At 43.7% G+C, this 26,277-nt stretch overlaps 1 protein-coding gene across 9 annotated transcripts in view; it reads left to right on the top strand.

Annotated features, from left to right (window-relative positions):
- The window catches only part of ZNF469 (zinc finger protein 469), a 295,216-nt gene that overhangs the window by 47,041 nt on the left and 221,898 nt on the right, over positions 1–26,277 (top strand). For 4 of the 9 annotated variants that reach the window (XM_085639383.1, XM_085639380.1, XM_085639379.1 and 1 more), the window contains one exon: positions 5,814–6,030. The gene's annotated coding sequence lies outside the window, so the exon portion shown is untranslated. Of the gene's footprint in view, positions 1–5,270; positions 5,364–5,813; positions 7,093–26,277 lie in introns of those variants that run through there. The other 5 variants (XM_085639381.1, XM_085639378.1, XM_085639384.1 and 2 more) reach the window with 3 other exon arrangements.

Raw genomic sequence — 26,277 nt, 5'->3', positions numbered from 1 at the left:
TAGGGAGCTTGTGCATGTTCCTCACCAGGCTGTGCAATGCAGACTGGTGGGGAACGTGCAAAGTGCACACGACTGTTTCGCCAGCCCAAGAGGGCCGTCAAAACAGCCATGAGCACTTAGGGAGTGCAAACCACTCCTCCTGCTCTGTCCAGTCCCGCCTGCCACTGACTGTGATAGGAAAAATAAAATGATAATAACAGTACATTATTATCATTTTCTTTTTCCTTTTGACCAGTGGGGTGACGCTCCTCCGCCACCGCCTGATGGTGAGCAAAGGATGTAGACCTCAGGCCAGGTTTTTTTTCAAAAGCAGCACATTGTCTATTAAAATCTAAAGAAACATAGTCTGGTCTTTGAACCAAGGAAGCATTAATATAGAACAGCATAAAACAAGTAAATACACATAAAACAGTCGAATAAACCGTAGCATAAAATCCTACAACACGGCAAATACCCAGTTTTAGAGCTAGCACAATAATCACTACCTTTGCAGTAAGAGAAACAACTTTTTATTCTACCTAAACTGGTGCTTTCAGCTCTTACGTTTTGCTTGCTGTGAACATGTTTCATCATTTTTGAATGAACACTTATCAAATTCAAACTGTAAAGAGAGCCCAAAATAGCAACCAACTAATGTAGATTTTCCTAGTTCTTATGACGGAAAGTCTTCATTTTATTAAAGACACGGAGGCGAGTATTATGCTTTTCTTTTCTTGTTTTATTCAATAGCAGCCAAGAAAAGTGAAAACACTACAGTTCCCAGAGGGCCAAGCGAGAAGAACTGGCCAATGGGAACGCAAAGAAAACGAAACCAATAACCAATCAGGCTGTAGGATTCGTCGACATCACGCTTGAATTATGCAAGAAGAAGCATTCTGTATTTAGCGCTATTTCTTAGTGCAAAAATGCCCCCATGCGCCCAAAATGGATGCAAGGATGCATTTTGCGCTGGTTAATAGTGCAAAATGTAACAAAGTGAACAGCAAGTAGTCGCTTGCGCTCGCTAAATGTGCTCTTGGAGCAGGATTTTCCCCGACTTACTACCAGCATGTACCACTTTTTTCTTAGCACAAAACGCACCCTGGCGTTCAAAATGGATGCAAGGATGCATTTTGCTTTAAGAAACAGTGCAAAATTCAGCAGAATACGAATAGCGAGCATGACAGGCCGCTCGCGCTGGCAAAATCTACTCTTGCAGAAGGATTTTTTCCCCCAAACTACTGTTAATTACGTGAGCAGGAGTAATTGAGTAATTATCGCTAATTCCACGTCTCAGAGCAACATGGAATTATTCAAAATTCTTCCCAGGCCTAAGCCTGACAGACCGGCGAGGAAGATGAAGGCGTAGGATCTGATGCTGATGTGAGTGCAAATAGAAGGTAGAGTAGGCAGCGATTGTCATTGTTAGCCGGTGCATTACTAATGGGGGCAGCCAAGAGGCAACCCACAAAGCCACTTGTAGCAAGATAAGAGGCCCAACGCAGGAAGCCAGGAACTCCAAGAATAGGTAGAGAACTGAGTAATAACAGTGGGAGGCACCGGATCGCAATGGTCATCTGACACATGGTGACCAGAGCAGGAGCTAGGGAGTGTGCCGCATAAGTGGAGAACCAGAGGACACCAGCACATGCAGTGGTCTGTAACCATCAGTGCTTAATTTGAGCCGGTGATTTCCGGTACTCAGCACCGACACCTAATCACCAGCACCAACACTTTTCATGAGCACCAGTTAAGGACACGTTAGTTTATGGGGAAATTAAGTGATTTGCCCAGAATCACAGGATGTGGAACCGACAACGCCGAGACTGGAACCTGGCTCCCCAGCTCAGCAAGTCTGGCCATTATGCCACACCCTCTCCCCACTTTCATGGTTAGTAGTTGGTTCTGTTTAAGGCGGAGCTAACAGGAGAAATGGGCTGGTGCAAGTTGCCTCGTGACGAGAACCCCATCACTTATGTTTTTTTACAAATTAACCAGTGGTAACCATGCCACAGAAGGGGATTGAGACCCACAAGTAAGTATCAGGGCCGTGAAATACTGGTGCACGGTGCCTTTCATGCTCATGACTGGAGGAAAATGGCGTCAAGGAAACATGGGAAAGGAGAGTCGTTGCAGAATGTTTACTGTTAAAGACATAACTTGTTTCTGAGTAGAGTCCATGGGATTGCATCAGGCAGGGAAACAGTGAGAATAGTGGGGGCTGGTAGCTTTTATCTGCTGTCACTCTATTTCGCTGCGAGCGGGAAACAGGTTCAAGTCTCTTTCCTTGCAAACCTGCTCTTGGTAACTACTTCATCGACTATATATACATAACCCATTCCAGACCCCTACAACTCCCCTCGACGGTGCTGTCTGCTCTGTTTTTGCTTAGTATTTTTCAAGGGCACTTCTTAAATTATAAACACACACCACATACCGAGGCGTAACACGTACAGTGGAGCGAAGCGTGTGTGGAATGCAGCAAAATAATCAGATATCAACAGATTAACATAAGGTGTTTGCAATGGAGAGCTAAAGCTCTCTTACGCAGACCTAAACATGATTAAGAACTCCTGGGGCAAAGAGCGCGCAAGAACTGATGTAGAGTTTAAATGAATACCTTTCCCATGTAAAGCACAGTATTCCCGGGGGTAAATGGTTCAAACGTGGTCTTGTAAAACGCTTTCTCATTTCCGGTGAAATCAGATCTAAAATATATGCTTCCGGTTCATTTCTTCAGCTAATTTGATTTCACAATAGAGGGCCTATGCGTGTAAAGGAGTAACATTTCCCAAGTTATTTTCCAATCACAGATCTTTTTCCGCCTCAAATATCAGACTCCTGGTCTCTTTCAAAGTGAGACTCTTGTAATGCGATGTCAGATTTGTAAAATTTAATCTAAAAGACACTAATGGTATATTTTTGGAGAGAAGGGGAACACGGCTTGCTTTATTCGGTAGGTCCATTCCAACAGTGTAGTGCTGTTGAAGGGGGAACACATTGGACTTTAGTTTATTGGAATGAAAAGGGAAGGGCGCAGCAAAGTCATGGTATTAATTCTAGTTTTAATATTGGGGGCACATCTCCTGCGATAAATATTCATAATTCCTTACTTTAACAGGCCGCTTGACACCTCATATCTCTGTCTGTCAAAAAATAGCAAAAATTTGCCACATTGTTTTTATACTTATAAGAAACAAGTTACCTTATGTAAGTGTTTTTGTAGAATTTCCCCTACAGACTAAAAGAAATATTCTAGGTTTTGCTCTTCATGCGAAAACTGCAAAGTCATTACTTCAAAATCAAGGGGTAGTGGACGTCACGTGCACTTTTACATGATGACATCACAAGAAGAGATGTCATATGAACTTTAACTCCTGTGGTGGACCAGTGTAATTGTTTTTTAAAACAATCACTATTGAAAACTAGTGGCTTCAGTGTGTTATTCACAAATATTAATGGTCCAGATACTCACTGGTAAAATTAATTTCTCTTGGTCCTACTCACCCCTCCCCTCCTCAAGTTATTTTTGAGACCCTCGGCAAAGTAACATTTTGCGTCCCCTTATTCATGCAATGGGGCTCCGTTGTAGATTCCAAGGTTGTCTGACACTCGTTGCTTGGGTTCTCTGAATATAGAATCCCAGTACTAAATTGCCCTAAAACTCACCCTGAAGAAAGGGTAACAACTGGTAAATCTCCTAGTTGTGCCTCTCTGGGATTTATTTATTTATTTATTTATGCATGTAGATTTTTTAATGTGCTGTGGACTTAGCCACATGGCATGAGAGCTCTTTAGATAGAACACTGAACTAGGAATAGTTATAAAGGACACTGGGGGGAGTTAGCATAAAGTTACTCAGGGAAGTACAGTCTAAACCAATACTTTTTTTATCTTTTCTAAAGTTAGGATTTTGTATTACATGGTCCGGAACGGAATTCTACCTTCCAGCAGCTAGTCAATGGAATGCCTGTTTTGTTGGTTCAGTTTTCATGGTTTTAAAATCTTTGAAATTCAGGCGATCTTTTACTGTCATGTCTCGTAGACCACCTGTTAGTTTGAGCTTTCATTCAGGTAGAACTATGTAGATGGTTGTATGTATGCACGTAATCTTGAAATCAATTCTTGCTTCAAGAGTTAACCAATGAAGGTGCTTTAAGATTGGGATATGTGATTATATTTGCTCACCTCCTACAACTAGACAAGCCACAGGCTAGGTGCAGTGTGGTTCGAATGGGTGCTTAAGGCTTGCTGGAACAGAATTTCACCATCGACCCAAAATAGAGTTGATACCTATGCTACTATCATTGCTCTGTGCACTCTGCCAAGACGCTAAAGACTGGCTGGGTATGTAGCCTGAACACTTTTATGATGCACTGAAAGGCACTGTAATTACAATTGGCACATATGAAGACCATCGCACTGAGCGCTCTGCAGTGAGACCAAAGTCTGGGAGCGAAAGGTAAATCAGTGAAATTAATGGTAGATTTAGTCTCTAGAGTCACTGTAGTAATTTATGATTAATGCTGAAAGTGTGGAGCAAACTGTTTTCATCCACTATAACTATTAGTGTGTAAAAAAGCAGCTAGATAGAACTGATTGGCTATTGCCAATGTGAGCGTCTTTTTATTGGGACATGATAATATTCAAATGTGCATGTGGCGAAGCGGGGCTTGGACATTCTGGATTTGTGACATTAGGCAAAGTTTTAAATGATGTTCACTCCGGGTTATAGGTTCAAGTTTATTAGATCAGGGGAATGAGTGTATGTGGGTGCAGGAGAATAAAGGATTATTTAATGGTAAACTCAACCAATCAATCAGTAGATTTGTAGAGTGCTATTGGTCACCCATGAGGATATCCTGGGCCAGGTAAAAAAATGTGTAAATAAAACCAAACTTAAGAGAGGTGCAACAGAAAAGGAGAAATATTTCATTCATTCTGCATGGTTAATTTATCTAAGGTAGCAAAGACCCCCTGTATGATTATAGCATCATTGGACCCCTGGAGCCTCCTGTATGGTTATCACCTTTTGTGATATTCAAAAAATCAACAGGTGCAATTTGGTTGTGTATTGACTTTCATAGCCTGAACAAGGAGAATTGGGAAAAAGGTCACCCATTACCCTTTGATGTGGAGCAAGGGTGTGCTGGCTCATCAAATTAGACTTGAGGACAGTGAATATTTTAATTGAGAGTTCATATCATCTGAATGTGCTCTTCACACATGATGGCATGTATCAGTTTTGTTGTATGATGTATGGTCTTGCGTTCATGATGGCTCTTTTCCAGTGCATTAGGATACGATTCTTCATGAAGAATGTGGTTACACCCAAAATTGATATCCTGGTGTGTCCCAGTATGCAGATGGAGCATGATGCGACGGTAAAGAGGGTATTGTAAATTCTGCCTGAGGCTCCAATGATTGTGTAAGGATGCGTGTGTTTTGGTGCCAGAGAAAATGAATACAAGGCCATGTTGCTCACAGTGAAGGGGTTGAACTGAAAATTAGTTTGATGCAGAAATTATAAAGGTAATACCACCTCAGAAAATAGAATAGTTGGTGATAAATAGATGGGCTTTGCAGGGGTGATGGAACATAGCAGATGAGTTGTCAGAGGAAGCATACATTTAAGTAAGGCAGGATACGCTTATTATCCATAGAGATTTGTAAGGGAGATTAGTGAGTCATTTTGTGCGGACATTTAGGTATGGCAGGGAGAAATGTTGTGGAAATTTTGATGGATAACAGGATATTGCTCTAGATCGTAAGTGAATAGATGGGGAAATCCTGATGCCTTGCTTTTTTTCTTTTTTGTATTTCTCAATCTCCAGACTGAGGGTGGCCTTGCAGAGAAGAAGAGAGAGAGGATGAGAATGCAGAAGAGAGACCCTGCAAAAAGCCGATTGTTTCAGGGGAAACAAAGAATGAGCGAGTGCCAAGTCTGACAGCTCAGTTGAATACTGCACCAACTGCATGAATCTGCTTGTATCCATTGTCAGCATCAAGAAACCCCAGACAAATATGTCCTCTACAGATACACATTACGAGGTGGGATGGTGTAATTAAATGCTTCAGCATTTTTCCAAAATTTTGCAATTTGAATTTTAAAGGCTTAGCATCAAATGCAAGTACCTTTCAAAGACATGAAACAAAAACATATCAACATTTGATAAATGTAAGGTCACATCCAATTCCTTACATCAGATCACGAAGCAGAAATATGTTAGCAGTTTAAGAAGCACTCCTGAGCATCTACCTTTAAACCCAATTATTATTTTCCTTTAATTTCCTTTCAATAAGAGGTTGTCAGTTAATTCTTTTAATTTTCGATTAACTCGTATTAATCAGGACCATTTATCTTTAAGCCTCCTCAATTTTATGTAATAGAACTGCTCCTTTTAATTTTTATTTTTCCAAATTTAAATTTAGGAAAATAGAAAGACGCATAGAGAGAGAGGGAGAGTGCACCAAAGGGATAGCGTGTGTGGCGGGTATATGTTCTTGTGACAGATTGTGTGTGTATATGTGTGTGTGCGTTTGTGTGTGTGTGTGTGTATGTGGCAAGTGTGTGTATGTATAGCGGGGGTAAGTATGGGGTGCAGGCGTGTGTGGTGATTGTCACTACTAAGGGCTCTGTATCAGAACCTCTGCCCTTCAGGAAGGATATAAAAAGCCATTAATATATCTAGACAGAAGTGGGTATCCACTGCTCTCTGCTTAGCTACCCATCTTTCCATTTGAATTTATTATTTGGCACTGCCGCGGTTGGTTGGCATCAGCAGGTGACCTGAATAATGACAATTAATACTCTTTCGGTGGCCCACACTGGGATTCATAGGCCAAGAGAGACGGTACTTCTTCAGGTTCATTACCAGAGCTATGTTCAGGTGATAGGGCACCTTCCATGGAGTTTGGATGACTTGGAATCCAAATCGTACAAGAGGGCGAAGAGGGCACAAACAGACCTGGAACAGAGAGGGCAGATGTTGTGAGCAGATACTCAACCCAGTGTTCTGAAGATGATCTCAAGTACCTTGCACAGCTTATACAATGAATAACAGTAATGCAGAAACACAATTAACAACAAAGCCTGTAATAAACTTTACTCCCATTATTGTAAACAACAGAGTATTATTAACTACAATAGGGAGGAAAAGCATCTTAGACAAACTCTATTCATGTTGACCCCATGTCTGTTCATCAATATGTAAATGTTACAGAACATTTATATATCAATGCAAATGTTCATTAACACTTAAAGTAATGATAAAGAATAGTTCCTGGGAAATTATCACCAGCACCCAACCCCAAAAAGCACTCTGGAAATGAGCCCTTGGCAGTGGGGCCCAGTGATGCACGTGCTTTCTTGTTGTAGAGTGTGGTACCCCTACCCACAACCAGATGCTGAAATAAAAATGGTGAAGCAGATGTTACTCAGTGGAAGGTGAGATGCTGACGAAAACTGCACGACTCAAGGATCATATCACAAGGGTTGGTTCGTCTTAAATGACTAAGTAGGCTGTTAAGACCATAAGAAAGGCGGTGATGGTAAGCACTGTGAAGACAAAAACATCAGGACTTGAGCACATTAACCAATCCCACTGAGCGATGGCAACTTGGGGATGGGGGTGATGTGAAGCAATCATTATTAGGACTTCACTGAAGGAGTTTAGAACACAATCTCTTGATACTCCACAAAGCAGTAACTCTACTGAGCAATTCTCCCCAAAAAAGCCTTATAAAATCAGGGAGTTTCTGGCAAATCAATATCTGGCGGTAGGGAAAGCTTGCAGAAATTAATTTACCAGTAGTCTCAAACAGCAGTTCTTTCAATTAACAATGGACCTCTAAATAATGACAAAGCATGAGCAGAACAACCTGGTGTAACTTCAGCTCAAGGTTTTCAAAGAAAGTTCCAACTATAAGAAAAACAAACAAAAATAGATAGCGCCTAGAGGAAAATCCCTCCTCTTCAGTCCCCTTCCTTGGGTGTATGGTCAATCCCGCAAAATGTTTTAAAAATTTTAAGATGTCTACTTAGCAAATGCTCTTTGGTTTGAGCAACAAAGAAAGAGGCGTCCTTGTCTGTGGCCTCTTCGTTCAGAGAGTGGCTGCAGCAACTTTTGTCACGCTGAGGTGAGCTGGTTCTTCCTCAGGCTCCTTCCAGTACAAAAGAAAAAGGTTGAGAACATTTCACACCTGAGGAGCGAACTCCTCAGAGGTAGGTTCTCTCCTCAGGAAGTCGAATCAGAAGAGCACCGAGCCCTGTCAGCTGGTTTGAAGATCCCCTGTGCACTCCAGAGGGGCTGACAGGCCCTCATAGGTGGACCCTGGAGATGGAGGAAAGGCAATCACAATCAGTAGATAATGTACCCCAGGGAGTGGCCACTCCTCTGGAGGTCAGGGTGATACCCCTTACTTCATTTGATCAGGAAGATCCCAGTATTTTGTACCATTTCGCTTTCTGTGGGTTATCCCGGGGAACAACCTTTACAACGCAACTTTTACAACGCAGTACACTTACAACACAATTTTTACAACGCAACATCCACTACAACGCATTCCATTACATCGCATGACACTACAATGCATTTTTAAAAACTACCTTTACAAGGCATTCCATTACATCGCATACTACCTTTACAATGCATACCATTACAACGCATAATATTACACTACACTATCCAACACTTACCCTACTGTTGCACCCCCTGGAGTTAGAATAGTAATTTTTACCCCTATACTATCCAACACTTACCCTACTGTTGCACCCCCTGGAGTTAGAATTGTAATTTTTACCCCTATACTATCCAACACTTACCCTACTGTTGCACCCCCTGGAGTTAGAATAGTAATTTTTACCCCTATACTATCCAACACTTACCCTACTGTTGCACCCCCTGGAGTAAGAATAGTAATTTTTACCCCTATACTATCCAACACTTACCCTACTGTTGCACCCCCTGGAGTTAGAATAGTAATTTTTACCCCTATACTATCCAACACCTACCCTACTGTTGCACCCCCTGGAGTTAGAATAGTAATTTTTACCCCTATACTATCCAATACTTACCTTAAATGCAATGTAATATTATGCGTTGTAATGGTATGCGTTGTAAAGGTAGTATGCGATGTAATGGAATGCGTTGTAAAGGTAGTTTTTAAAAATGCGTTGTAGTGTCATGCGATGTAATGGAATGCGTTGTAGTGGATGTTGCGTTGTAAAAATTGTGTTGTAAGTGCATGCGGTGTAAAAGTATACGTTGTAACGTCATACATCCGTTATCCCTGCTAGGAAATCTAACTTGTCTCCCTACCGCAAGGAAGGAAAATGTCCTCCTCTCTGCATCCCTGATATGTGATCATAAATATTAGTTGGAATACGTGGTGCGGGTTCTACCCGGCCGGATGAATCTTTAGGGCCTTGATGGAGGTGCTTTACTGGACGGTCCCATCAGAGTTCATGAGTGGCCTGGGCAAGAACTTAAAGCATCCTGGTTGGCTCCACAGAATTCCACAGGGCTGGTAGGCACATGTGCTGTCTAAGCCAGCCTTTCTTCAAGTTGTGGTGCACAGGGGGCAGATACAGGGCCTCAGTGGGTCCTTCTGGAAGGACCAGCCATTCTGAAGCAGCAACCTATAATATCATTGTAGTTTCTCATCTACATCTGCGTCTTGGGAGGATGGAGAAAGGGGCTATGCTCAGCAGTGCAGGTGGTGGAACAAACGTGCTGGCAGCGGTCTTCGCTCTTCGTCTGGCCAAAGCAAGACCTATTAACAAGCATTGGCATAGCCAATAGGTCTCGCCTTTGGGACCTTATAAGTGTTTAGCCATGCAACAGTTGATATTGTTGCACCAAGGATATTGTGCTGCATAACTAAATAATTATAAGGTCTCAAAAGCGAGACCTATTGGCTATGCCAATGCTTGTTTTTTTTACTAATTAAGCACTGCCTCAGTCTGCCTTCAGTCACAGCCATTTGCCACATCCACTCACCCCCGAAGGCCCTTAGAGACCCTCAGCCTCCCTTGTGAGCTCACAGACAAAACACGCTTCAGAGAGGCATTTATCTATGCTTCTGTCAACCATCACTCTTCCTTAGATAACTTGTAAAGTAGCCCTCGAACGCTGTCGATATCCAGTCCTTAGCTGGCCAAAAACACCCTGGTCTTCAGCGGCTGGGGAGGTAGTCCCCCCATGCTACTTCACTGGGATTTGCAATTTCTGCGGATATATACCCCACATGGATATTTTCTTGAGAAGCAGCAACAATGACACGTGCGAGCGCATCCGGGGAAAGAGTCTCCACAAAGCCCACATGACGCATCTTTAATTCTCTCAAATTTTCCTACCTTTGCCGCTTGGCTCGTGCAATTTTGTATTCAAAGAGAAAATTAAAAAAATTATAGCAGAGGACATTCAGAACAATTTCCCTTTTTGTCCATTAGTTTCAGACTGGAGGAGTCGCGGTTATCGACAACTGAGCTTTCAGCGGCGAAGAATATGAAGCGGCCCCCATCCTCGTACAGCGACACATTAGAAGAGGTACTCGTGTGCTTGTCTGTGAACAAACCCACCGGATAAAAGCGTCTTAATTGCCAGTGTAGCACCTATTAGCCCCCGAACCTCTTCCCCCATGGTTCAATTTAAAAACGTGCTTCAGGTAAAAGGCAGACCACGGCTCATTAATAAGTCCCGGGCAGAGCAGCGCCGCTATAAAAGGAAGCTGGCTTCCCTCCTGTTCTTTGGCCTTTTATGGACCGCAGAAATAGGAGTGCGATGCCAAGGTGACATTTTAAAAAGCCAGTGTTGTCAAGCAGAGGGTGTCCACCACATGCACAAACTCGAGCCCGCTGCTGCAAAATAAAGAAATGTATCCGATGTATTTTAGGCAGAAACTAAATTATGTATGTTTGCAGGTGAGCAAGAGAATGCGAGTGGATCGGTTGACGGCAAAAAAAAATAATAATAAGCGAGTACTGTAACTAAACGAGTGGTGCGCGTGCAAGACGCAAAAGTGAAAGCTGAAACCTGATCCGGAACAGACGGCAGCCTGCGCGCTCCCCGCTGCTAATTTAAACAAGCCTGTGCGCGCGGGAGCGGGCACCAGGACATATGTTTTGAATTATCGCACCAGTGTCTGGGTACGATAATTAAAAAAATATGGCGCCTGTGCGGGTAACCGCAAGCAATAGGCCACACAAGCACAAGCGTGTGGTCAGCTTTTTGAAGCCCCCTTACAATAAGTCTTGCAGAGCGGCACATGCGCGCTGCTCAGGCGAGACCTAAAAAGGGCATTTGCCAGGCCAAACCCTATGCTTTGTACAGCATTTATCTACAAATATGACTGGTGTGGTCGCTTACCATATAGAGCTGATCTGAGGCCTTTTTTTGACCAGAAGTATCCCAGCGGGGCCAACCCTTCATCCTTCCAAGGTCAATTCAGTGTATGCAACTGAGATATGTAATATTACCCCTTATTGTGTGATCATCAACACAAATAAATGGTGTAGTGTGTCCTATGTAGAGCACAGCTCCCCCTCCTTCAGTGTGGAGGATACACTTACTTCTGGCAGTAGGAACAGACTGCAGGAAGCGCGGGTCCAATAAAAGGCATCTTCTGGCAGAACTGGAATATATGATTGGAAAGATAACACATTGCAGGTTGTAGTTCATGCCTCCCTCCTTCGATGACCATCTGAAATGGAGGACTCTGAGCTCATCATTGGTCATCCCATGGATTAGTATGAGCCTGACGTTTTAATAGAGGCTTAGGGAATAGTTTCAACCCAGCTAGACAGAACAGGGCGGGGCCTGTTGTAGGTCAAAGTCTTTCAGTGGAAGGGCGGGGAGCAGGCTGTGGTCAGGAGCAAGCCAGAGGGAGTTCCAGACAAACAGCAGGGTTTTCAGAACGCTTTAATCCTGTGATCCATGTATATATGTGCATTTTATAGGGATATTTTTCAGATGTCTCCTGTAACTGTCCCATTTTGAAGGAATGGAGTCAAGAAAGCAGCACGAAAATGTTTACAACGCTGTATTAGATTACAGATTTCTAAATTGCATTGTTACATATTTTATAGTAGTTTCTATAACAGGGTCGGCTTTCTCGATGGTGGCGCCTGGTGCGAAAGTCTATTTTGCCCCCTCCCTATCCTTATGTCTGCCTCCTCGGATTCCCTTACTACCACCCGATCAAAGTGCCCCTCATCTCTCCATATTCCTTCTCTCACATACATTTCATTTGTTTTAAAGCGCTGCGTAAGACTGGTTTAACTAATTCACTCAGCTAGCCACATAAAGTACAGATCTGTTCTTTGCAGCAGGCATATTAACCCTCTGCGCTACTTTATGGCGAGTCAAAACTACCACTTAACAAAACCCTGATCTCTCTCTCTAGCAGGAACATTAATCACAAGAGTAACTTGACACTTTTATTGCTGCCTGTAAGCTGGACCCACAAGGAACTCTGCAGCAGATGCTTTCAAATCGTAAGTTATTGTTAAACAAAGCACCCCCCTGAGGTCAGTGCCACCCCTCCAGGTCAGCGCCCGTGCAGCTGCACCGGTCGCACCGCCCTAAAGTTGGTTCTATTCTATGACATAAAGCAATTATAATTATGTCTATGCATATGGTCTGTATTTTACCTCATAGCCATGTGGTATATATTTAACATCTATTTCGTTTGTATATATTTCATACAAGAGCAGTGTGCGGCAAATCAGATACAAAATTGTTAGTTGATTGGTTATTTTTTTACATCAGGGAATCATCTGTTTCCGAGAATTTAGAAGCCCTACTTGACAGCTGTATATGCTAGGATTGGCGGCTGTGAGAGTGGCCAACCCCAAAGGTTGTTCTAAGTATCTTCTTTGTTGAGTTTTTGTTAAATATTGATTTCTTAACACGCCTAAAAACAATTAAAGAAATACATGTAGTCATATGCCAAGGTTACATATGCATTATGTTATGTTATAAACAATTTAATAGCGCTGTCTACCATGATTGTGGCTTATCCGCTTTCTTCATCTGTGCACCTTTGTCGTACCATTCTGGGTTTCCATCAAGCAGTATTGTGTTGTTGTATGGTCGTGTGACCATATGCATTGTTGTTAGTAGACATTTCTTTGCTAGAAGTTATGTTAAGTTATGTTACTGGATATTTCTAGAGCAAGCTGGTGATGGGGGTGGATTGGCAGTGCTGTGGGGTGCCTTGGTCTTGTTAAGTAGGCGCTGCATCCCGCTGTTGTGCCGATTGAAGCCTGGTTGGTTGCTGTTGGATGTATAGGTGAGTGATGGGCTAAAGGAGCAGAACCGAGGGCCTTCATAGGTGCAGGTGAGATTAGTGGAAGGAAGGGAGGTAGATGTGCTTTGCTGGTGAAAGTGGGAGGAATTGGTGTCTGAAGTGCATGTCCCTGCAGTCCACACTGGTTCCTCAGTTCGATGGCAGCAAATTGCTTCGGAAAAGAAGGGGAAATAAAGGAGATTGCTAATTGGTGCAACATGGTCCCACCAACCATGACCATGAAGGTCCATCTGACCTTGATTTTGTGAATCTCACATTAATTGTGGGGAGAGGATGTGGTTTAATGACTAGGGCTGTCAATCTCAAATCTGGGGAACCGGGTTCGAGTCTCGGAAATGACGCTCAACATCCTGTGATTCTGGGCAAATCATATAATCTCCCTGTGCCTACAAAAATGAATGTGTCCTTGTGTAATGCAACTGGTGCTATGTAAAGCACTCTGATACCTGATATCTTTGGGTCAAGTTCGCGCTATATAAAACTCCGGGAACAAAACTTCTTAGTGAGCACCTCCATGGCCCCTTTCCACATATCTCTAAATTACTTTTATACTGCCTTTAGATTATCAATTCTGTTGCAGACCTTAGCATCACTTAAAAACTACTATGGGTCAGAATTTCAAAACGTTTGTGAGTACTACCATAGCACTCTTTTATATACTCTGACATGTCTTTGTGAATTTGCCATGAAACGTCCAACTGCCTACTAGTAAAATTGCAGAAAGGGCACAGCCCTTTCTAAGATGTAGACAGGAACACAGCAAAAAGGTGTATTTCCCCACATGAATGTAGAGAAATTATCCAATAGACCATCTACGTCTCAGGCAGGTGTGCCAATATTCTTCATGTTTAAGAAATATGATACAGAATTGAGTTCCAGTGTGGACTCTCAGAGACAGAGGACACTACAATGAAAGTTAGACACCTGTTGTCCCTGTTACATATATTAATAGACCCATTGTCATTTTATGAATAAATGAACCAGATTCATGGAACCAGCTTGCATACATAACACCTTTACTATAGATTAACTGAGTTTATCTTATTTACAAACTTACAACGGATTCACTTTCTGTGTTTGATAGGGTACGTTTGGCTTTGAGAGCCCTCTAAAGTGAGCCAACTGAGAAATTCTTTATTATTATTGAAGAAGATTAGCATGAAATGGCCCTGAGTTTATTCCATGCTATGAAACATATTTTTGTCTCTTCACATCAGTGCCACTCACCATTTTGTATTTGGCAAACCACGGTGGCCCAGTGGGTTACACAGGTTATTAGTTCCTTCTTCTGCATCCTGGGTGTCCTGTAATCTCCAGGATGTATGGCTGAGTGATGGGTCTCCCCATCCGTTTGAGGGCCTTGTTCTCTAGCACAGTTGGGAGTGCCCCCTGACACAATTTGACTTATTCTCTGGTACAGCTTAAAGTATCCTTTCCAGCAATTAGTCTTATCCACTGATAAAGTTAAGATGATTGTTGACACAGTTGGCCTGGTTATCTGGCACAGCTGTCCTTATTCTTTGGCACAGTGAGGATTAGTCACTTGTAATTGGCACACCTTGGCTTGGACTCTGGTGCAGTAGAATATCATCTCTGGCAGAGTTGGATTTATTCTTTGGCTGGAGACTGAACAATACTACAATAAACATAGAGATCTAATGCATGAAATAATTGTCCAGATCCAAGGAACCAGTGTGTAAATAAACAAAACTCCTCAAACTACAGCTTAAATCCCAGGTAAAAGATCGTATTTACCTCTGTGGTATGGGCTCGCGTTGCATGTTTAATGGGTTTCATTGCATGGACGCGTGAAGATCACGAAGGGCAGATCCAGATGTACATTGTTCCGCTTAGTGTGTGGCAGTGAGGGGGATACTGTGTGGAGCAAGTGCATGCCTATTCCAAATCCATTCCCTATCTGGGATATCTACTGTGTCCTCAATAAATTGATTAGGCGAGAAAAGAAGTGTAAGGAGACAATATGAGATTCAGCAAGTAAAACCAGTGAGAATGTGGTCTGATGGCTAGACTGCCGACTTTGGTGCTCAAAACCAAGTTTCGAGACTCGGGTCGCGTCCACACCCTGTAATTCTGGACAAATCACTTAATGTGTCCATGTGCAAGTAACCGGTGCTTATGTAAAGCGCTCCAATGTCATCGGGTCGAGTATGCGCTATATAAATCTGCATAAAAAAACAATTGTTTTTTGGCAAACTTGAAAATACCGTTTTGTATATGCTGATTTAGTATGCCTGGATGTTTTGCTTTTATGTTGTTTTTCTGAGGGACCAACATTTATTTTATTGAAAATTATGGCAATAGTTGTTCAGCATTTGAAAGACATGAAGTAAATTGGGTTTGTGGTTTTTGGACAGAAATTACACAATCTGAGTTTTTTTTCTGATTGCTGGCAAGAGCTGCTTAAGAAAAACAAATCAGTTTTTAAAATTCAATGTTAAATAAGTTGAGTTTATTAAGAAGAGAGAGAGAGAGAGAGAGAGAGAGAGAGAGCGAGATTTTAGGTCCTCCTGTTCCACTTATCTTGGGTGCCTGTAACTCAAGATTTTTCGGCCAGTCAGGCTGCTCACTCGACCAGTGCTGCCATAACTAACTTCACCCTGTCTATATTCTTAAAAATCTCAACTTATTTAATATTACATTTTAAAAACAGCATACAAGGGGACTTCACCTCCTAACCAGCAGTGGACCAAGAAGGGCCTTTGCAGAGTGGTGGAGAAAGGGGTGTGTTCTCAGAAGACCTCTCAGTAATCCCACTGTGTGAGACTTGCTCTGGACCTAAGGGGACTTCATCCCCCAACCAGCAGTGCGCCAGAAGGCGTGTTTGAGAGTGGTGAGGAAATGGGACGAGGCCTCCGGTGACTTGTGGGTATATTTTTTCTTTTTTATGGAGGGGGGCTGTGACCCCATCCCCCGGGGAAGGCCTATTTTGAATAGGGGAGGCCACATCCCCAGGAGCCTGGCATTAAAACATTGTTTTCATTTAATTAAAGGCAGGGGTGCTGAGTGGCCCCCTCTACGGCCTCTTGTTTTTAATTTAAAATAATAATAATGGGAGGGAGGCTGAGTGGCCCCCCTTCTGGCCGATTTCAGCCCCAGGCACGCCATTTCCCGGGGCCCAGCCTCTGTTGTAGGTGCCCTGGTCCCACCCAGGGCATCCACTTAGCAGTATTTTGTACTGCGGATTGAGCCTGAAGGCCCCCGTGGTCCCTGCTGGCTCCCCACCTCCTGTGTGTTAAAGCAAGCAATCAATCTCATTATTGTCAATTCAGTGCATGTAAAATTGTCTCAATGTCAATATATACATAAATAAATATACACTCTTTATAAAAATCATCTATACACACACTATTTGCAAAGTCTTCTTTATAAATACACTCATTTTATGACAATTGAGGATTCATAATTTAAGGTGTTAACATTACCATATACCAATTTTAATATTTAGTATCTAAAAACCTTCACTATACGGAGCACACATATTGAGACTTATTAATTCCTATAAATATAATATATACTTTCACTTCAATACCCCATTTATTTTTAATCATGTTAATTTTTCTTTCCAAACCATTAAGCCCAAGTGAGCAACAGTTACTGTGTTTAAATGATTGCCAGCTGACAATTCTATGAAACATAAAATAGACTCCACTGACATCCCCTTCTAAAGCATCACCTGTAAAGTGCATTGCTATCACCATTTCCCATTTCAACTTATATTGGTTGGTGTTTAACTCACCCCTACCTAAAATCAATCAATCAATCATAGTATTTATAAAGCGCGCTACTTACCCATGAGGGTCTCAAGGCGCTGGGGGGGGGGGGGGGGGGGTAGGGGGGAGTTGTGCTGCTACTGCTCGAAAAGCCAGGTCTTGAGGAGTCTTCTGAAGGTGACTAGGTCTTGGGTCTGCGGTAGGTGGGTGGGGAGGGTGTTCCAGGTCTTGGCGGCGAGGTGGGAGAACAAACTGCTGCCGAAGGTCGCTCTTCGTATGCGGAGGACTGTGGCAAGGGCGAGGTCGGCGGAGCGTAGTTGGCGGGTGGGGGTGTAAAAGCTGAGTTGTCTGTTGAGGTACGCTGGTCCGGTGTTGTGGAGTGCCTTGTGTGTGTGGGTGAGGAGCTTGAAGGTTATCCTCTTGTTGACGGGGAGCCAGTGCAGGTCTCTCAGGTGGGGTGTGATGTGGCTGTGGCCTATAGCAGGATGGAGGCCCCTTCAATGAGTGTCAATAATTATTCAATCTTTTATTGCTCATATATCTTCACAGATGCGTGTGCAGATCTTCTTCCATGTTAAGGCCCCAATGATTCTTAGTATTTAATTCAATAATATATCTTGACTACAGTTGCCTTAACATTCTTTTTGTGTCTCCTCCTCGCACATTTGATGGAACAGCATCCAGCACAAAAAAGAATAGGACTTTCGCCTCACCATTATGGCATTCCTCAAAATGTCTCACTACTGGGAAGCCCTGATCATGATTTTTAATAGCACTAAGATGGTGAAGGACTCTCTTGTACACTGGTAGAAATGTGCTACCTATATTTGCCAAATGGAATGGGCACCTCAGTAGGTACACAGCACAATCGGTCTTACAATTATACTGCCCTTTGATGAATTTAGTGCGAGTCATGCATGGGGAGATGTATTGTGTTGTATTTTTGACATGTTGATATGCTTTACACCTCCCACATGTTTTTAAAGCCCTTTTTGGTAGTCAGCCATGTTGTTTTGACCTCTTTCCTGTTCTCTGGGCTGCTGCTCTCCATATCTTTTCTCATTGATATAGCCCCCGTGAAAATAATGCCCGGCCTGCGTGGGGGTACAGTACTCAATATTGGGTCATTCCTGATCAGGTGTCAGTACCTATGCATGATGGCTCTTATTGCTGCCTCTTCTGTGTTATAAGTGGTAATGAGCCTAAAGTGGGAGTCAAAGTTCTTGTGTTTCACTTTATCATTACTTTTAAATAAAACTCATTCTCTAGATTTAGACATAGTTTTCGAGGTGGAGGTTTGAATGCAGTCTTCTGTGTAACCCCTAGCTTTCAATCTTTTTCTCAGGTCATTAACCGCCTTCTCCTCTTCTGCTTTATAGCTACAATTCCGTCTGACCCATAGGTGTGAGAAGCTGGCCTGGTATATGATGTCCACTAATTAAAGTGGGCACCTTGCAGCAGTCCAGACAACCTTTATGGTGATTTAAGAGGTCTCAGACAACCTTAGAGAGCTATCCAAGTGGTAGTTGTGGAGAGCAGCCTTCAGGCTAACTCTTGAAGGAGTGTAAAGCAGCTTGTTTTACCAGAATGCAATCTTTCAGTAGTGATTAACTGAAAGAGAACCACACAAGGTATTTATAAAAATATGTATTTATTATATAATACTTTCTAGTACATTTCAGTATCTCCTACATGGAGATATACACAAAGCACACAATACTTAAGCAAAGAAATAACAGTAAATAGCACTTATACACAGTGTGCCCCAGAGAGGGAGCAAACCATATATTAAGAAAGTGGTATAAGAACCACGACTCGAGTCAGGACAATGTCAAGAGGATGTAGAATGCTGGGACCCCAAGGAACCACCCAAGGTGAGTAGATAGGGACTCCACGGAGGACGGGTGCAGTGTGGGAACACACCGCATGCTCCGTACAACTCTATGTGAAAGTCGCGGTTGGAGTTTTAGAGATTAAGGACCCTTCCCAGTGGACTTCGAAGAAATCCCGTGGAAGACAGAAGGTTGGAGAGCAACCCCACCCATGGATATCAAAGTACCCAAGTTACCTATCCCAGGGAAGATGGGTGCATAGGTGTGAAGTGGTGTTGGAAACCGCCGTCAAACTAAATGGAGGACTTTGAGAAAATGCCACTGCTGGAAGGGAGAAGAATTTCCGTTGGAATCCAGACATGGATTCCTGTCGAAGAGTCCCTGAAAGCAGAGGGGACAGAGTCTAGGTCACTTGAGAGTGACCAGGGGCTCAGTAGACGAATGCCCACTGAAGTTGGGTGCTTCAGGATAGTTGACGGTGCTCTTGACTCTGCAGCTGTGGGGACCAGGCAATGCTGAGGATGACCAGGAGCTGGATACGAGCTGTCCCACAAAGGATGTCGAGTGTTGAGGGGTTGGTGTCCGGCGGGGGAAACAACAAGCCTTGGCAAAACCAACCCACACAAGACGTCAAGAAAGTGTACGGTTCGGACCAGCAAGGTCCAGAAAAATCACCACAGCCAGAGGAGTCAAGAGAGGCCTGGGGAAACCAGGGGAGCTGAAGGAAAGCAAAGTTGACCCTCAATTGGACCCACAGGCCGGAGGCACAGGAGTTGCGGGAGGACATCAAGCAGCTTCAAAAAACAGCAAGCCACGCAGCACTATGTGTGAGGTGGATGGAGATCTTTGTGGAGAAAGTCACCAGAGGTTGAGGCTACTCAGAGCCCAATTCACTTGTCTAGTAATTGCCAACAAGCACATGCACATGCAAATACACACGGTGCACAGGGGTTCGGGTATTGCAGCCCCCACAAGGGATACTGGCCTCAAACTCGGTGAGAGGGTAGCTCGGGCCTCAAGGGACATAGAAATCCACCTCCTGTGTTGCTGGACCCTTCAGAGTCCGTAGGAGCTTGGGATCAGAAGACTGGTCAGCAGCGTTGAGGTGCCTGCGAATGCAGGGGAGTGACTCCTTCACTCCAAGGGAGATTATCTTCAGTTGTCTTGGATGCTCCACAGGTCCTACACAGACGATGCAGCAGACTGAGAGGGAGACGAAGTCAGGACCAAATGAAGTCCAGCAAAGTCCAGAGTGCCCAGATGGTGATGGTCGAAATGCAGTGGTTTCAGTTCTGAATCTTGTCCAGGACTAATCTAGGGTCCTACAGCCAGGTAAGCCCCTACATTCTGACAGGAGAGGGTTGGGAAGATTCAGAGGATCCTCCCAGGGGAGGGTCTGGACAGGGGGGAGGTTACTCCCATGTCCATTGTCCAGTTTCGTGCCAAAGCAGGAGCCAACATCTCCCAGGACTGGTTTGAAGTGGACTATACACAGGGACACCAAAAGTGCCCCTCATGCAGACTTTCAGTCGCTGGCAAGTACACCCACCCAGCCCTAATACACTAACTCCTGTCTGGGAGGTGGTCACACCACCCTGTGACAGGATGACAATTGTTCTGCATTCTACCTCCTCGAGCTTGGCTCAGCAGCAGGAGGGCAGAAATGTATTTCTGGTCAGCAGCAACTATTTTGTGCTGTCCGGAGCTAGAAGGCTGGTACTGGGAACATGAGGGCCCCCACGAAAAACACTTCTGAGGGGTGGAATCATACTCCCACACTGGTTACAGGTGTGGGTGTATGATTCCAACATGTTTTATGCCAAACACAATATGGTTTGTTGTTTCCGCCATTTTAGAGTTGGTGATCACGGGGTCGCCTAATGCCCCTCTATACTAATATGTGGCTGCTTCACTGACAACCTGGGAGAATGGACTCTGTAGGCTGCAGGGGTGTCCTGCTAATGCAGGAGCACCCTCTCACTTAGAACCAAGCGCCCTGCCCTCAGGATTGTCACTGAAAATATCAATGGAATCAGGGGCCATCAGTGGAACAATATGGACTTTGGTTTAAAGTTCGTCTGAATGTCACCATATGTTTCTAGTCCTTGTTCTCCAACTAGAATTTCTTCATTCAGTTGTGCCCGAATGCCCTCATTCGCCAATTCCAGTTCTTGAAGTTCTAGCATCAAGTTCATGTCCTCAACTTGTAACGCATTTGAATAATCCAACGGATTTGTTGTCATTTTCAATTTTCTTTTCTTTGGCTGGGTCATGAAAAGCTTCTTTAGTTTCATAGACCTTATCAGTTTGAACAGAGCAATCCTTGTCTGTGTATAGTCCTTGTTTTGCTGTGGGCAAAAAGAGAGTCTGAGCTTTAAGATGTCGATCTCTTTCATTGTCAGCATATGATCAGTAAGACTGATGATAGAATTTTATGTTTCTAACACTGGCTCTTCTATTTCTTGGCCCATTTTCCCGTCTTCTCCTTCACTTGATTGTTGTTTGTTTTTCCTTGCTCCCCTGCGCCTCTTCCGCCTCTTCCTCTTGATGGCTTGCTATTTTCTTGAAACTATCTTGGGCGGAGATTGAACTGCCCTTCCTGCCTTAAAAAATCCAACTCTTCGATAACTGAAGGGATTGCACCTTTTTGTTGTTGTACTGTGCTATTTGCCTCTTCTAAGTCAGTATCCACCTATGAACTGACTATGCTGCTTAGCTTGGACCGGTTATCCTGCCCCACCGCAGTGGCTTCAGAAAGGTGCTGCCTGCGAATGTTTTCATATTTCCTCAAGAATGTATACATTTGTCCTTTATCATTATCGATTTCATTACGCAGGAACATTTGGGGTTTTCTGACCGTATTTGCTCCCTCCAGTTTTATAAGTCTTCCTTTCATACTAGCAGAAATGTTTTAATCATTTCCTGCTCTTCTTCTTTGGCCATGATCTCATGTTGTTTGTCCATTTCTTCCAGAATTTTCGCTTTGTCGATATCCGCATAGTTAATTAGAAAGCCATGCATTCTCCTCGAGGACTCATTATTATTTCTACCCCATTCGCGCACAATGTCTGGATTTGGCTCTTCATAGCTAGGAGCCACTAAAATTCTCAAACCTCGTGGGATCCATCTGACTTCGATGTATTGCTGTAATGACCTCGACTCCCACCATTTGGATAATTCCGTCTCAACTCTAACCAATTGGATAATTCCATTAGTTTAAATTTCTCAAGTCGATTTAATTTATGATTCAGATCACCTCCTGTAGTCTGCATACTATTGCTTTTTGTTGCACCTGTTTCAGTCATAGATTCTTCGCTAAACATTTTCAATGCGCCCTCCTCCCAGTCTTGCATCTCTTTGGTCGACATATCTCCTTGCCTTCAGCTTTCAAGCATTGGTTATGCTCTCACCCTCACCGCCCGACTCCGTGGCCCACGTCACAAGACTGGAAACTATATCGGCGGATCTCCCGTCACCCGCTCCTGTTTCTGCCTGGGTGGGTATCTGGTCCCTGGGGGGTCCTCCGACTCACCAGTTCCGACATCCCACTACCAGAGCTACCATTGCTATACACACGTAAATTGTGTCGCTGGGGGCTCGGCGGCTTGCAAACCTTCACATCCACAGCTTACTGACTGCTGCCAAGCTCCAAGCCGAGGGGCGGTTTGTCCTCGTGTATCCAGCATGATGGGTACGTATTGATCATTCCTCCTCAAAAACCTCCAAGGACGGAGACGACACAGCGGGTGAGCTTTTTGTTGATATGTTCTATATTTCGACCACATCAAATGCGTTTCGGCTGAAACTCAGCCTTGTTCACTGATGGCAAGATTCTAGTAATCGTGCATAAAACGTATACACATTAACTGACACAATGCCATAGCCACTGCAAACAGACTCCTCCCATGTTGGAACCAGCCTTGCTGATTTGAGTTTTAGTTAAAGCAAGCTATCAATCTCATTAAAGTACAATTCAGTGGATGTAAGATTGTCTCAATGTGAATATAAATTAATAAATATACACTCAGTAAAAAATAATCTATACACACACTATTTGTAAAAAAGTCTTCTATATAAATACACTGATTTTATGACAATTGATGATGAATAATTTAAGGTGTTAAAATTACCATATACCAATTTTAATATTTAGTGTCTAAAAACCTTCACTATACGGAACATACATATTGAGACTTATTATTTACTTTCACTTCAATACCCCACTTCTTTTTAATCACGTTTCTTTTTCTTTCCAATATACATTGGAACAAAAGAACTGTACCTGTATATATATATATTCACTTAAAAAAACCACAGGTTTCACACATGTTATAGTTAGGTGGATATTTCACTCGTAAAAAACCAATGAAATTCCCCTGTTATAGTTAGTTGAGATAACTATAACTCGCGCGCCCGCAATCCTCTGCTCATGACGTCACATATTACATCATTCATGACATGGTCAGTGGCATCACTCATGACATCACTGATGACATCATCCTTGTGATAGAGTGGCGGTCGCGCGAGTTATAGTTATCTCAACTAACTTGATTCCTCCAGACAACCGTTTAAACAATGACTACTACTGTTGGGAAATGTCCCCCAAAGAATCTAATCAGGACTTTTATATTTCGCTAATACTGGTTACAAGAAGAAGGCATATTTCTTCCTGAAGGGATTAATGGCCGATTTATAAGACAGCTGCAGGTGAAGCAATTGGAAGTGACCAGAGCTCCCGCAATGCTTTGGGCTGGGTTTTAAGAAAGCACTGGGACCCTGGCGACATCTGTAAAGGGCAAGGCAGCGACTCTTAGAATGCATGAGCTTAGAGCATGTTCGTGCGCAGTCAAGGCGGCTACAGTGCATTTATTTTTTTGTCTGAAAGCAACTCACGTTTACTGGCCTTGTGCCTAAGGGCCGAGGAAAATCCAGGAGTGGACTCGGAACAAGACGCCATGGTGCCCAGGTGTGATTTGCAAATTGGTCGTATGAGAACATCACGTTCGACCTTCCCACTTGCATCTCTCGAGTTTCAGGTGTGTTCGCCTTGCAGTACTTTTATTGTTCAGAAACGAAATGCTTTATAACATTTACAAAGAGTGTTTTTAGATTGAAGGCCGACCTTGATTGGGTTAATCACAAGCATGTAAATAATAGGTGATTGGATTGGGCAATCTTTTATCGAGGCAGTTTTATTGGTTCATGTGTAAGGATACTGTGAAAGATGAAAGCACTGTAGTGTACAGTAGGTTTAAAAGTACTTTATGTGATGGTATCACTAACTTGCGTCTGTCAGAGTCAGAGATCCAGGCAGATTGTCAGATGCAGGTTGAAAGTGCTTATATGGCGCCCATGGTTGCAGGTGTTGGGCATTACTTGTGTCCTTCCACTGCTCACTATTAAGGCACTACTTTTTTCTTTCGTTTTTTAGCTAAGCACACCAGGAGAGTGCATGTGTTTTCGCTCGACGCAGTGAAGTACAATTGTTTTATGCCTCGCCACTTTCAAATGTCACCAGCCGCCACTGGCATGCTTAATGGTGCTAGCAAAGGACTCCCACGTATAAACTGACCATGCAATACAGATGTTTGACTTGCACTGCAAGAGCTCGTCACCACACTTTCCTTCACCATCAGGTGACATTTGAAGTAGGCACTTGATTTAATGGCAGGTGGATCATCGCTGTGAACAGTGAAATGTCACCAGTTTCTCGTGCATTTTAGGATTGTATCAATTTTTTATTATTTGTGAAAGAGGGAAATACAGATCTTTCGCATACGACCAATGGCCGGCGAAGAAAAAAAGGGGGGCAGGGGGGATGGTGAGAGGGTAGTAACCAATGATTTAAACTTATAAATCAATAAAACAAAAGTGTGTAAGCCATGCCCGCGTGTTTCGTGATGTCCGTGTTGTCCCACTTCCATCTCAATGTAGCTTAAGTGTCAGTTTGTATGCCAGCTGTGAGGTGTAGAATACATAAATATATTGAGTTCTCTGAAGGTGTTGGATAAATATTTTAGGCAGGGGCCCCATGTCTTCTCAAATTTAGGGAGCATTTGGTCTACAACTGCTGTTAGTTTTCCCATGCTCAATAAGTCCCAAAGTTTGCCCAGCCAGTCCAGGTGGGTGGGTATGAGGTCAGTTCCCCATCTGCCTAGATATGAACTACCCTGCGTGGCCCATGAGAAGGGGAAGGTGTTAGCTAGGTATGTCTGTTCATCTAGCGGGATAGTGAGAGAAGTGGAGACTAGGAAAAAGTCAATTCCGGCGTATGGCTGATGTGTGGCAAAGAAATGTGTGCACGATTTTGTAGTGGGTTGTTGAGCCCTCCAGACGTCAACCAGCCCCACGTCTGAAAGACATTGAATCCCCGGCAGGGTGAGTGCTCCTGCTATACTTACTCTCTGGGGAGTCCTGTCCAATGAAGCGTCTCAAACTATGTTGAAGTCCCCCCAATGAGAATATTGGCGTCTGGTGTAGTGAGGATGGAGCCAATTGCCTGACGGGTAGAAGGTTCCTGGTGAACGTTAGGTGCATAAAGGCTTGCAATTGTGATGGTGCATTGGGGAGGGCGATCTGCAAGCCTATCATGCGGCCTGTGATCTCCGAGTGCGTTTGACTGACCCGATCTTGAAAGTGTGTTGCAAGTAGTATAGCTACCCCCGCTCTCTTGCTCGGTCCAGTCGACCAGAATTGGCGGTCGAACCACTTTGACTGCATATGACCCAGTCCTTTTTAACAAGGTCGGTCTTTTGCAGGAGGCATATATCACATTGTGTTGCCTTTAATTGTATCAACAGTGCTATTCTCTTTGCCGGAGAGTTCAGGCTACTCACATTAAGGCTAACCACCCGTGCCATGACAGGGTTTCAATGTGAAGCATAGTAGTGGCTCTAGAAAGTGACACTGTGCTCCCTCTCTACTTGATGGATCGGGACATATGTAGGTGTGGGCGGTGCATGGGCTTGTTTTTAAGGAAACATACAGTGAAATGTAAATAACAAAGTCACCAAGTGGTGAAAAACCAGTGTATACGCAGTAGGGGTCCATGTCATCAGTAAGCGACAAGGGTCGTCTAGGATATTGACAGTTGATGGAGTCCTCCGCTGACGCTCGCTAGTATCACTACTCAACCCTGGAGTGAGCCCGGGGTCAGGCTTACATTGCCCATAATCTGTGCCCGACTGAGGCCGTCTGTTATTTTGCCATGGTCAGTCTATTCCATAGTGGCAGAGTTCACAGCTGAGCTCCGATCTCTAAGACCTTCATTTGTCCTCTTGTTCCGGTGCAGAGTCTTGCTTGGTAAGGTGTTGAACCAAAGCCGACCGTTCCCTGAAGCTTTTGGTTGTGGCCGGTTTGGGAGTCGGTTTTTGGGCTCCTCTGCCGGCCTGATACCAGAGAGGGCGAGAGGGAGCTGCCACGTC

The sequence above is a fragment of the Triturus cristatus genome, chromosome 12 (assembly GCF_964204655.1).
Source record: "Triturus cristatus chromosome 12, aTriCri1.1, whole genome shotgun sequence".
NCBI classification, from domain to species: Eukaryota; Metazoa; Chordata; class Amphibia; order Caudata; family Salamandridae; genus Triturus; species Triturus cristatus.
Note: the sequence above shows the minus strand (reverse complement) of the source record. Positions and strands in the feature narration are given on the sequence as shown.